At 35.2% G+C, this 12985-nt stretch overlaps 1 protein-coding gene across 3 annotated transcripts in view; it reads right to left on the reverse strand.

Moving 5' to 3' along the window:
* Positions 1 to 12985, reverse strand: part of LOC140204207 (MORC family CW-type zinc finger protein 4-like) — a 153927-nt gene that overhangs the window by 73427 nt on the left and 67515 nt on the right. The window lies entirely within an intron of this gene.

The raw sequence follows: 12985 nt of genomic DNA on the forward strand, positions 1-12985 counted from the left end.
ATTATTGATGTGAAACACTTCTTAATTTCTTTCATATGAAACACTTCAAATTTTTGAGTTAAAAAAAATCAGTTAAAACATCCATTTAGTTTCACACTGTACTAGGGAAGATGAATGGTGGAATTTTATCCTATAATAATTTAAAAACTGCAGCAAATGAGCCTAGTTGAGCTTAAGAAAATTTTCACAGTTGCAAACACATTGCGCACTCTCCACTATGGTACTTCAAAATTCCAAGAGTTGAAAATAGATTTGGGTACAATGAAACAGCCAAGTACTACATTGCAAACATATACTATAATTCTTGATTACACTATGGACATTGCAAAACAAAATGTATTATGAGATAGTTTAAACATTTTAACCAAATGTCCTTTAAAATTTGACAAATTTTTTACCTTTTAAGTTCCGACTGTAACCATTGCAATGGTTACTTTTGGAACCAGAGAGAACATTAATTACAATTTTTTTAGTGTCAGATGTGGAGGTTTATTGTTTTAAATACCATTGTGCAAAGTCTTATCACAGAACAAAAACATTGTTAAGTCTTATCACAGAACAAAACAGTGTATCAATGCTGCAGTCAGTTTCTTAAGCTATACTTCATTATTTACCACCATGTGCTTCCTCCAGTTTTTTCCAGTTTCCTTTGAATATCTGCCTTAGAGGGTAATGTCTTAAATTTTAATGAGTATATGTTAAAAGAAAATACTTCTAACATCTTAAGCTAGTTATTAGCTTAGTAGCTTTTATATTCTATGTAACTCACATAGGGCAATCCAACTTAAATTATTCTAATGCTTTCATTATTTTAAAAGCCTTAATCACAGTTTACACTTCACTGAAGTAAAATAAAAGCCACAATCAAAAAGCAAAAAAAAACTACACATGTAGAAAACAGAAATCACAGAGCCCTGTTGGCAGCTGATGGAGTAACGTCATTTTAGATTGCTCCTACCCTATTCACTTTACTGTCTCCTACCAGTTTTCTTTTTTGAAACCTTATTATAATACTTTAATACTGCTCTACTATAGCTGGGAAAAGAACAAAAGCTTCTGCAAAAGAAAGAGAAATAGAAGATAAATCCCCAGTCATTTTGGATTCAATCAGTGACGTCCTTAAACGGCAAAAATCAGAATTTTCCGAGGAGTTTCAATGACTTAATAGTAAATTGGATACAATCCAACAAACCTTAACTGAGCATGAGAACCGAATTCAGGAAAATACTGCAAAGGTGATGACGCTTGAAGAGGATCTTGAAGATACATTTAAACTCTGCAGAGTTATCCTTATCCAATGAAAAAATGATGAAAAGGATGATCAGTCTCGACAACAGAAACAGGAGAAATAACTTGCAAATTCTGGGTCTTGAAGAATCAATCAAAGGCGCTGACCCTACAAAGTTCTTTGCAAACTTACTGAAACAGCTATTCCCTGTTCTATTCACTTCTGAGTCGAAGCTCAGTCAAGCACATCGTTTGCTGACTTTGAAGCCATTGTCGTCGGCAGCAAGACCCAGGTCGGTCATTATAAGTTTTCATGAATTTCGTATTAAGGACCTTTTAATTCGCCATACCCAATGACAAGGAATGATCGCTTTCCATGGTTACAAGGTCAGATTTGTGGAAGTTTATTTGCCTGAAGTTATGGCTGATCATATGAAATATAAAGAAGTTATGTCAGAACTGTATAGTAAAGGATGTAAACCATCCCTTCGGTTCCCCGCCTGTCTGAGTATTGTTTTTAAGAACAGATTGTGAAAAAGAATGAAGTCGGCTGAAGACGCAAAAGAGTTTTTGAAGGATGAAGTCTAAAACTGTTATATTTCTTATTTGATCAATTTTTCCCTCTGTTAATATGAATTTGAAATAATGTTTTAATAAGCTTACGTTTTGGCTGTTCATAGATTGTCTTGTTATTTTTTTGATACTTTTTATTATATCCCTTTTTGAGGCTTTGTTTTAATATAGCTTTCTTTGAATTTGTTTAAACTGATCCTTTTATATTTTTGAATATTGAGTTATTTTTCTTTCTAAGTTGTGTCTTGGGAGGGCCATATTTGACCTTGTAGGACCGGAGTTTCTGTCAACAGGATTTTTTGGGGAGGGAACTTAGTTCTTAGCTAGCTGACTATCTATTGCTCAGCTTTCTGGCTTTGGGTGGGGGAGGGGCTCGGGCCTATTTCTTTCTGGGAGCTGTGTTGGGTTGATTATAAGATTGCCTGTTTGCTTTCTAGTTTTAATAACTTATGGCCAGATCTTTTAATTACATGATGATTTGTATTCAAAATAGTTCAAAATATTAACTTTAGTTTGAATGTGAACGGGCTGAACCACCCCATTAAACAGAACAAACTATTTGCCTATATTAAAAAATTAAAAGCATCCATTATTTTCTTACAAGAAACGTACATACGCAGTATTGATAGCTTACATTTTTTTACTCGGTGGAAGGATATGAAATTCCATTCTTTGTTTAATGCAAAATCACATGGAGTTTCAACTTTTGTAGATAATACAGTTTCCTTTGTTCAACATAAAGTTGCTTCCGATCCTAATGATCGATTTGTTATTGTATCAGGGAGTTTAGACAGTAAATTGATTGTTTTTGCTAATGTATATGCCCCCAACATAGACGATCCAGGATTTTTTGAACGTCTATTTTCGTTTTTGCCAGATTTGTGTACTTACTGTCTTGTGATGGGAGGAGATTTTAACAGCTGGTTGGATCCAGTATCAGATCGCTCATCTGTCAAACCAGCCACACTTAATAAATCAGCTTTGTTTATCCAATCCTTTCTAACTAAATGTGGTATAGTTGGATCCTTGTTGTTTTCTTCATCCAATGGACAGGGAGTATTCTTTTTTCTCTCATGTCCATCATTCTTATACCAGGATTGACTATTTTTTATTGACAGTCAAATGATTCCATTGGTTCGATTGATCGAATATAAATAGATTGCTATTTCTGAGCACTCTCCTGTACTTCTATCTTTAAATCTCCCTGGTCCTATCCCTATGAGTAGATTTTGGGGATTTAATTTAACTCTGTTATCAGATGGGGACTATTTAAAATTTATTGAGAATAAAATAACGCTTTTTTATGAAGAAAATACATTGGAAGAGACATCTAGTCTTATTATATGGGATACTTTTAAAGCATTTATCCAGGGTCAAATTATCTCTTATGCTGCAAACGTCATTAAAAAAAGTTAACAAAGAGAGAAGCGAACTAGCTAATCAGTTAAAACAACTGGACCATAAATATGCTTTGGTAGCCGATCCTGAAACATATAAGAGACGTACTGAAACCAAAACTAAATATGATCTTTTTTTAACGTATTTAATTGAAAGCCAGCTTTTAAAAGATAGAAGTCAATTTTATAATTACAGAGATAAAACTGGTAAGCTACTGGCTAATCAACTGAAGCCATTTATAGCCAAGCGGCAAATTAAAGAAATACGTAAAATTAATGGGGACATGACAACAGACCACTTTGAAATTAATGAATTTCAAAAATTTATTCCAAATTGTATAGTTCTGACTCTGTTAAGGATAATATTGCAATGAATAACTTTTTCAATCAATTAAATATTTCTAATCTTTCAATAGATGATCGTAGGCAATTGGATCAATCCATTTCCCAGGAGGAAACTGCTCAGGCTATTCGAGTATTGCATTCTGGGAAATCCCCAGGACCCGATGGATTCTCCGGAGAGTTTAAAAGGCTTCTTCCTCCTTGTTTATACCACACTTATGTTCTACCCTTATAGATTCCTTTAAAGTAGGAAGATTACCGCAGTCTTTTTACGAAGTTTCCATTTCACTTATTCTCAAAAAGAATAAGAATCCTACTGAATGTTCTTCGTATAGACCTATCTCTTTACTCAATTTTGATACTAAAATTTTATCTAAAGTGTTGGCTCACAGACTTGAAAATATTATATCTTCTATAGTTTCAGATGATCAGACAGGATTTATTAAAAATCGTTATTCCCATTTTAACATACGGCATTTGTTAAATGTTATGCATTCTCCATCCAAGGAAATATCCGAATGTGTGATATCTTTGAATGAGAAGAAGGCCTTTGACAGAGTTGAATGGAATTATCTATTTATATCTTTAGAAAAATTTAATTTTGGTCCTAATTTTATTCACTGGATTATATTACTTTATTGACCTCTCTCCACTCGGGTACCTGAAGGATTGAGTAAAGTTGGTGTCGTTCGGTGGTTTAATACAGGATCGACCTTATTGAATCTTCGTTCAGAAATAGTGATCTGCATCTGAGATAACCCCTGTAAGATCAGGAAAGTTTATGCGGTGTTCACACTCCAGGGAAAAGGTCAGTTCCTTTAAGCCGTTTTATTTCCTTCATCGTGAATCCTTTGGACGGGATCAGCAGTAATGTCACGTCTTCGAAGAAATCCATTTCCAGAGAACTCTCTCCTTAGTGACTGTGTAAATCACTTGGACTTTCGAATTTACCATTTTGAGTCTGTTTGAATTTACCACTTTAAGAACTGTTCCAGAGTTGCCTATAGCAGTTGACTTCCGGTTAAGTTAGTAGTTTGAATACTTTTCGCTATTGTTGAGCAGAGTTTAATAAGTGTTTGTTTGTTTTTAAAACCTGACTCGATTATATATTCATTGTTGCTGGACACGTGACAAATTTGGGGGCTCCTCTGGACCGTTCCGATTTCGAGCTTAAGTGCTTGTTTAATTATCAATCTGATTTGGAAAAGGGAAATACCCGATTCTTTTGTTTCATTGGTCTGTGGGTGGGATTCGGCAGCAATGATTATTGACAAACTTATGGCATCGCCAGACCCGGAGTTATTAGCTAAGCCAAAAAAGGATGATTTATCCGAGATTGCTAGAAGGTTGGATCTTAAAGGAATATCGAAGGTTACAACAAAGCCGGTAATTCAGAGGAAAATAGTGGAATATTATATAAATTCGGGTGATTTTGATGAAGAAGTGTTAGATATGTTTCCAATGAGTAATCTAGAGATGCAATTACATATCGAACAAATAAAGTTAAAGCAATTAGAAGCTGATTTGGAACGAAGTCGGTTAGAAGCAGATAAACAGAAGGAATTCGCAGTAAGAGAAGCAGATAAAAGGAGGGAATTTGAGCTAGCTATGGAGAAATTAAAGATGGAGAATCAGTCCTCTGGTTCTAGGAAACAGTTTGTTGCTAGTCAGGAAATTATATTGGCTCCTTCATTTAATGAAACAGAACATATTTCCAACATTTTGAAAGTGTAGCTCTGAATTCAGAGTGGCCGAAAGAGAAATGGCCAGTGATGTTACAAAGTGTAATTAAAGGTAAGGCACAAGAAGTTTACACAGCCTTAACTGCTGAGCAAGCACTTGATTATGATATTGTGAAGCAGCATATACTGAAAGCGTATGAACTGGTTCCAGAAGCTAATAGAGAAAGATTCAGAAATCTGAAGAAATCCGTGGAAAAAACTTACGTGGAATTTGCCTATGATAAATCCATGTGTTTTGAGCGATGGGTTTCCTCTAAAAATGTGAATGGGGAGTATAATAAATATAAAGAGTTGATTTTAATGGAGGAATTTAAAAGGAGCATCCATGTTGAAGTAAGGACATACTTAAATAAGAGGGGCACTGCTACATTGCAAGAGTCTGCTAAATTAGCTGATAAGAATGCTTTAATCCACAAGAGTAAATTTCCTCCAGGTAGAACTTTTAAAAGGAAAAATAGCACAGAGAGTCAAGGTACACCAGAAATTAAATCAGAAGTTAGTGAGAAAGGTAAGGAGAAAGGGAAACATATGAAGGAAAGACATTTTGGTTCTATTTGTAATTATTGTAAGAAACCTGGTCACGTAATAGCTAACTGTTTCCGATTGAAGAAGGAGAAGGAGACAGCCCCAGATGCTTGTGTGCAACATACTGAAACACCTGTAAATCCACAGGGTTCGATAAATACAAGTGAAGCTTTGTCAGAGTCTGGCCAAGTTAAGAGGGGATATGATCATTTTATAACTGAAGGATTTGTATCCTTGAAAGAGGGATCCACTCCAGTGCCAATAAAAATCCTTAGGGATACTGGAGCTTCTCAGTCACTTATGTTAGACAGTGTTCTAAAGTTTAGTGCTGAGTCTGACATCGGTGAGGTAAACTATATACGCGGGGTTGGGAGTGCCCTTATGCCTGTACATTTGCATAAAGTAAATTTAAGGTGAGGGTTAGTTACAGGACTTGTTAAAATAGGACTACAACCCAGTTTACCCATGAATGTTTCTCTATTGTTAGGAAATGACCTAGCAGATGGATAAGTTTTTCCTGAAGTGCATTTGAGAATAAAGCCCATTTCTGAGGAACCAAAGATGGATTCTAACAAGGATTCCTCCTGTGTTGTAACCCGAGCTATGGCTAAAAAGAGTGATGAGTAGGATGGGTCTGTTATCCATGACTGTTCAACTCGGGATTCAAATTTTGAGGATGTGTCAGAAACTTTCTTACCTTCATTGTTTGATCAAGATTCTTGCAGTAAGTCTGACCATGAAGATTTCTCTTTCTCAGAAGGAGATGATAGCAGAGCAGAGTAGAGACCCTGAGATTATCAAATTAAAGGAACAAGCTCTTCCAGATAGTGAAATTGAGAAGGTGCCAGTAGGATATTATTTTGAGAAGGGAGTATTAATGAGGAAGTGGAGATCACCTACAATTCCTGCAAGTGAGGAATGGAAGGTTCTTCACCAGGTAGTAGTTCCTAAAATTTATCAAAATGAGATTTTAACTATGGCTCATAGTATGCCCTTGGGTGGCCAACAACGTGTGAAGAAAACTGTGAACAAGGTTTTTAAACATTTTTACTGACCTAGTTTAAGAAAAGATGTGGTGACATTTTGCAGAACGTGTCAAACTTGTCAAATTGTGGGTAACCCTAATCAAGTTACTCCAGTGGCCCCACTGCAACCTATTCCCGCATTTGGTGAACCGTTTTCCAAAATTATTATAAATTGTGTAGGCCCACTGCCAAAAACCAAAACTGGCCATCAATATTTGCTGACCATCATGTGCACAGCGTCTAGGTTTCCAGAGACAATACCACTTAGGAATATAACGGCTAAAACTGTAATAAAGGCTCTTATAAAATTCTTCACTTACTTTGGGTCGCCTAAGGAAATACAATCTGATCAAGGTAGTAATTTTATGTCTGGATTGTTCCAGCAGATAATTTATAAACTGGGAGCAAAACAGATTACCTTGTCTGCATACCATCCAGAATCACAAGGAGCCTTGGAGAGGTTCCATCCTAGCCGCAAAAATATGGTTAGGACGTATTGTGTGAAAAATGAAAATAATTGGGATAAGGGCGTACATTTACTTCTATTTGCAGTACGGGAGTCAGTGCAGGAATCCCTAGGTTTTAGTCCTTTTGAACTTGTGTTTGTCCATAGAATTAGAGGACCTTTGGCCTTGTTAAAAGAACAGTGGATTAATAAAGAGGTACATACTAATTTGCTGGATTATGTTTTAAAATTTAAGGAAAGATTGCATAAAGCTTGTAGTTTAGCTGGGGAAAATTTAAAATCGGCTCAGGAGAAAATGAAAACTTGTTATAAGGATGCTAGAATCAGGTCATTTCAGCCTGGAGGTAAGGAGTTGGTTCTTTTCCCACTGCAAACGAACTCTTTACAAGCTAAATTTCATGGTCTTTATGAGGTTATATCTAAAGTTAATGATGTGGATTATGTGATTAAAAACACCAGATTGAAGAAGGCCAACAAAACATTGTCATATAAATATGATAAAACCATATTATGAGAAACATAGTCTGCTACTATGACTGTTGTGGTCAATAATAATGAGACTGATCCCACTAGGAACTTAATGGATGATTCATCTGAAACTCATTTTAAACCCAACATTATTTCTGCCAGGTTACCAAACTCAACAATTCTGGAAAATATTGATAAGAAATTAGCTCATTTACAGCCAGAGAAGAAGCAGCAGATGAAGCAGTTAATTTTTACATATAAGGATTTATTTCCAGACGTTCCTAAAAGAACCACAGTAGCTTCACATGATGTAGATTTTGGACATGCCAAACCCATAAACCATAATCCATATCGGATGAACATGGAAAAATGTGAACTTGCTGAAAAAGAAATTAAGTATATGTTGGAGAAGAGTATTATTAGACCTTCTAATTCGAATTGGAGTTCACCGTGTGTTACGGTGCCTAAGCCAGACAATAGTATTCGGTTTTGCACTGATTACAGGAAAGTGAATGCTGTGACAAAAACTGATGCATATCCAATCCCTAGAGTGGATGACTGTGTGGATAAAGTGGGTAAAGCCAAGTTCCTTACAAAGATTGATTTGTTAAAAGGTTATTGGTGTGTTCCATTGACAGATAGGGGTAGAGAGATTTCTGCATTTGTAACCCCATCTGGGTTATATGTATATAATATTCTTTGGGATGAAGGATGCCCCAGGTACCTTCCAGCAGTTGATTAATTCTGTGATTCATGGGTTAAAACATACAGATGCCTATTCTGATGATTTAGTTACAGGAAATAATACTTGGGAAGCACATATTACTGCGGTGGAGAAACTATTTCAAAGGCTTTCAAAAGCTAACTTAAAACTTAGCTAAAAGTGAATTTGGTCATGCCACTGTGACTTACCTTGGTTATGTTGTAGGTCCAGGCTTGGTTAAGGAAAATAGTTAAGAATATAAATCAAACTCCAATTCAGCAACAAAGTTTGATGTTATAGGAGTATAGTATTTTGATAACTCATATTAAAAGTAAAGATAATGTGATTGATGACTGTCTATCTAGATGTTGAATGCATAATGTAATTTTTTTTATGAGCTAGTATTTTAACATTTGGAACACTCCTACTGTACATTAGTTTGTAAGGTGCTGTATGATAATACTGTGCATATTATGTTGTAGATTTTATACATTTGTATTTATTTTGTAAATAGTTAGTTGTTAAAATTTTGCTCATAAATGACCAAAATTTTCCCTTTTTGGAGGGAGGTGTTACATACCTCATGGGTATCTTGTGACTGTCTTATGACCAAGATGTAGTTGAGTATCTTGTGAGCACGATATAATGGTCTTGTGATGGTGGAGTGATGTAATTTTGCCGCCAGTGTGAGGTCACGTGACATGTTCTCGACAGGTATATAACAGGAAACCCCTGTTGTTACGCAGTTGATTCCTTGTTTAATTGGTCAGTTACTCTGTTATGCTGTGTATTCATCTCATGACGCAGTTCCGTTTTAAAGTGGAGTTTTACTTTCTATTGTAAGTCTAGTATTGGAGAGTGAAGACCTTACTAAAGTACGGGAACCTGAAGGATTGAGTAAAGTTGGTGTCATTCGGCGGTTTAATACAGGATCGACCTTATTGAATCTTCGTTCAGAAATAGTGACCTGCATCTGAGATAACCCCTGTAAGATCAGGAAGGTTTGTGCAGTGTTCATACTCCAGGAAAAAGGTCAGCTCCTTTAAGCCATTTTATTTCCTTTGTGAATCCTTTGGACGGGATCAGCTGTAACATCACGTCTTCGAAGAAATCCATTTCCAGAGAAGTATCTCCTTATTGACTGTGTAAATCACTTGGACTTCAAAATTTACCATTTTAAGACTGTGCTCAAATTTACCACATTAAGAACTGTTCCAGAGTTGCTGTATAGCAGTTAACTTGCGGTTAAGTTAGTCATTTGAATACTTTTCGCTATTGTTGAGCAGAGTTTAATAAATGTTTATGTTTGTTTTTAAAACCTGACTCAATTATATATTCATTGTTGCTGATCACGTGACAGATTTCTGATTGTAAACATGATTTTCTAACGTTATGGGGACCCTTTCTGATTTATTTTCATAATCTTTGAACTGTTATTAAAGAATGGATCTGAGCCATTATTATTATAATATTATACGGTAAGGTATTTCTTTGTTTCCTTTTTTTTAAACCAACCAGCTCATTTTGGTAATGGTAGATTTTTTAAAAATGAAATACAATTATTTTATTTTATTTCATTTCATAATTCAATCTTTTTTTCCTGCATAATTGATTTGGAATATGGGATACTGTTATCATATTACTGTGATTTAAGTGTAATGTAATTTGCATTACTTATTTGTATCCTTATGAGTTTTGTATTTATATTTATCTAATTCATATAATTTTAATAAAAATATTGAAAGAGAAAACAGAAACCAAAAAAAGTTTTGATTGCAGGCTAGTATATCGAGACAGGGAGAAAAAGCAATTAGATAAGGTGCATTTGACAGCATGTTCCAGACTACTGAGCTTGTGCACTGCCAGGCAGAAGTTCAAAATATACCAAAGATGCCCTTCTGATCTCATTCTGCCCTGACCTCACTACTGAATCTTGTGTTCCAGAGCTGAGAATCAGAATCAGAATTGGGTTTATCATCACTGATATATGCCCTGGAATTTGTTGTTTTGTGGCAGCAATACAGTGTAAGACATAAAAATTAACATAAGTAACAAAAAATAAATATAGTGCAAAAGAGGAATAATGAGGTATAGTCATGGGTTCATGGTCATTCCGAAATCTGACAGCAGAGGGAAGAAGCTGAACCTTAAATGCCAAGCATAGGTCTTCATGTTCCTATACCACCTTCCCAATGGTAGTAATGAGAAAATATGTTAGGATCTTGCACCTTACTGTCTACCTGCACTGCACTTCCTCTGCAGCTGTTCAACTTAATTCTACATTCTGTTATTGATTTACCTTGTATTACCTCAATGCACCGTGTAATGAATTGATCTGTACAAATAGTATGCAAGACAAGCTTTTCCTTGTATCTTGGTAGTGTGACAATTATAAACCAATTCTATTTACAATAATAATTCACCATACTTGCATGACTTGCACTGTTTTTAAACATTTAAATTATCCTACTTATGCACTGGTCCAAATCATTTTGGGGAAAAAAGAAAACAAAAACAGATCTTACTAACAACTTCTGGCAGACCATTCTGCTCTTCTGTCAGTAAAATATCTGTTCAACATTCCCTTCTGCATCTTATCCTCCTAAATACAGTTAAGTCTGTTAAATGTCAAGTCAGCAGAATTCCTACTTTTATTTTTTCAGTAACTTTGACAAATAAAATCAGTTAAATGTTAAGTGTGCATTAGAAACTCATGTAACAAGGAAACTACAATAAGTGTGGATAAATTTACATGCATAGACCACCACAGTATTTTGGAGGATGAATTCCCAGAGTACATATGAGATGTCTTTTAAGACTAATATGTTGAGGGGCCAACTACGCACCAAGCCAGAGACTCAAGACATTTTGCAGATGCTACGAATGTTGAGCAACACACACAAAATGCTGGTGAAACTCAGCTTTTTTTCAGCTTTTACGGAGGGAAATAGTTGAGGTTTAGGGCCAAGACCCTGACCTGCTGAGTTCCTCCAGCATTTTGTGTGTGAGACACCAAGCTATCTTGGATTGAATACAATGTAATAAAGGGGTTTGTTACTAATATTATTGACAGGGTCCTTTAGGAAAGAGTGACTATAACATGAAATATTGTTCATTAAAATGTAAGATTATGTATTTTGACCCAAAACTAAACTTAAACAAAGGAAACTCAAAAAGCATGAGCAGTGAGTTGATTCTGATAGATAGGGAGCCTCACTGAAAGGCATGGCGATGGACAGGCAATGGCTAACATTAAACGAACAAATACAGGAACTTCATCAGTTATTAATTTCTTTCTGGTGCAAAAGCACAAAAGGAGAAACAACCATCAAAAGAAATTAAGGACTTACAGAGAGGACTCATGGTAAGTTGCCAGAACAAAAGTAGCAAGCCCGAGGATTGGAAGCAGTTTAGAATTCAGTAAAAATAAAATATCACAGCAAACTTGTCAGGAAAATATAATTTTCTTCAAGAATGTAAAAGGAAGACAAATCAGAAATTGGAGAATTTATGATGGAAAACAAAGAAATGGCAGAGCAATTAAAGAAATACTTTGGTTCTCTCTTCATAGAAAGTAATACAAATAACATCACATAAAAGGTAAAGAATAAAGCATCTAACAAAAAGAGGTAATTAAAGAAAACAAGTATACCTCTAAAAATGATTCTACAGAATTTAATGGGACTAAAAGCTAATAAACGCCCAAGGTCTTATAATCCCTTTAGTACCAAAGGAAAAAGTCATGGAAATAATGGTTATAGTAGAATTCTTTAGATTAGGGAATGATTCTAGCTGATTGAAGACTGGCAAATGCACTACCATTATTTAAAGAAGAGAAACCAGAAAGTAGAAACATGCTACCCTCACATCAGTGATAGAGAAAATATTATAAAGGATTGAAATTATGATGCAGACAAATTCAACATTGATTTATAAAATGGAAATCATGTTTGACATACCTGTTTCTTTGAGGATGTAACTGGTAAAATAGATAGATATGGAAGAACCAGAAGAGATTTCTGTACTTAGACTTTCAGAAAGACTTTGATTAAAGTCCCAGATCAGAAATTAGTATGCAAAATTAAAGCACATGGGATTGAGAGAGACATGCTTATATAGACTGCAAATTGGTTGACAAGGTTGTATGCAGACAGTATGAATAAATGGATCTTATTTTTAATGGGTGACAGGTGGTGACTGGGCATCCAGAATACTGCAGAAAAGAAGTGCACAGGCCCCAGATATTGTTAATATAAATCAATGTTTTGGCAGTGAACCAGGTGGGATTGTGAGCTGCAAAGAAGCTTCAAGGGTATTTTAACAAGTTGAACAAGCAGGTTAAAATACAGCAGATATAGCATTACCGAAGTTGGATAGGAAAAACAGAAAAGTATTAATTAAATGCTGATGTACTAAGAGATCTGGTTTCAGATTTTAAACCTGTGCACCAGATTATTGCTCCTTTCCAAAAGTGTGCTTCAGGCAAGACTTTAATCTACTGAGTCAAGAGCCTATTC

This window comes from Mobula birostris, chromosome 10 (assembly GCF_030028105.1).
Source record: "Mobula birostris isolate sMobBir1 chromosome 10, sMobBir1.hap1, whole genome shotgun sequence".
In the NCBI taxonomy this organism is placed as follows: domain Eukaryota; kingdom Metazoa; phylum Chordata; class Chondrichthyes; order Myliobatiformes; family Myliobatidae; genus Mobula; species Mobula birostris.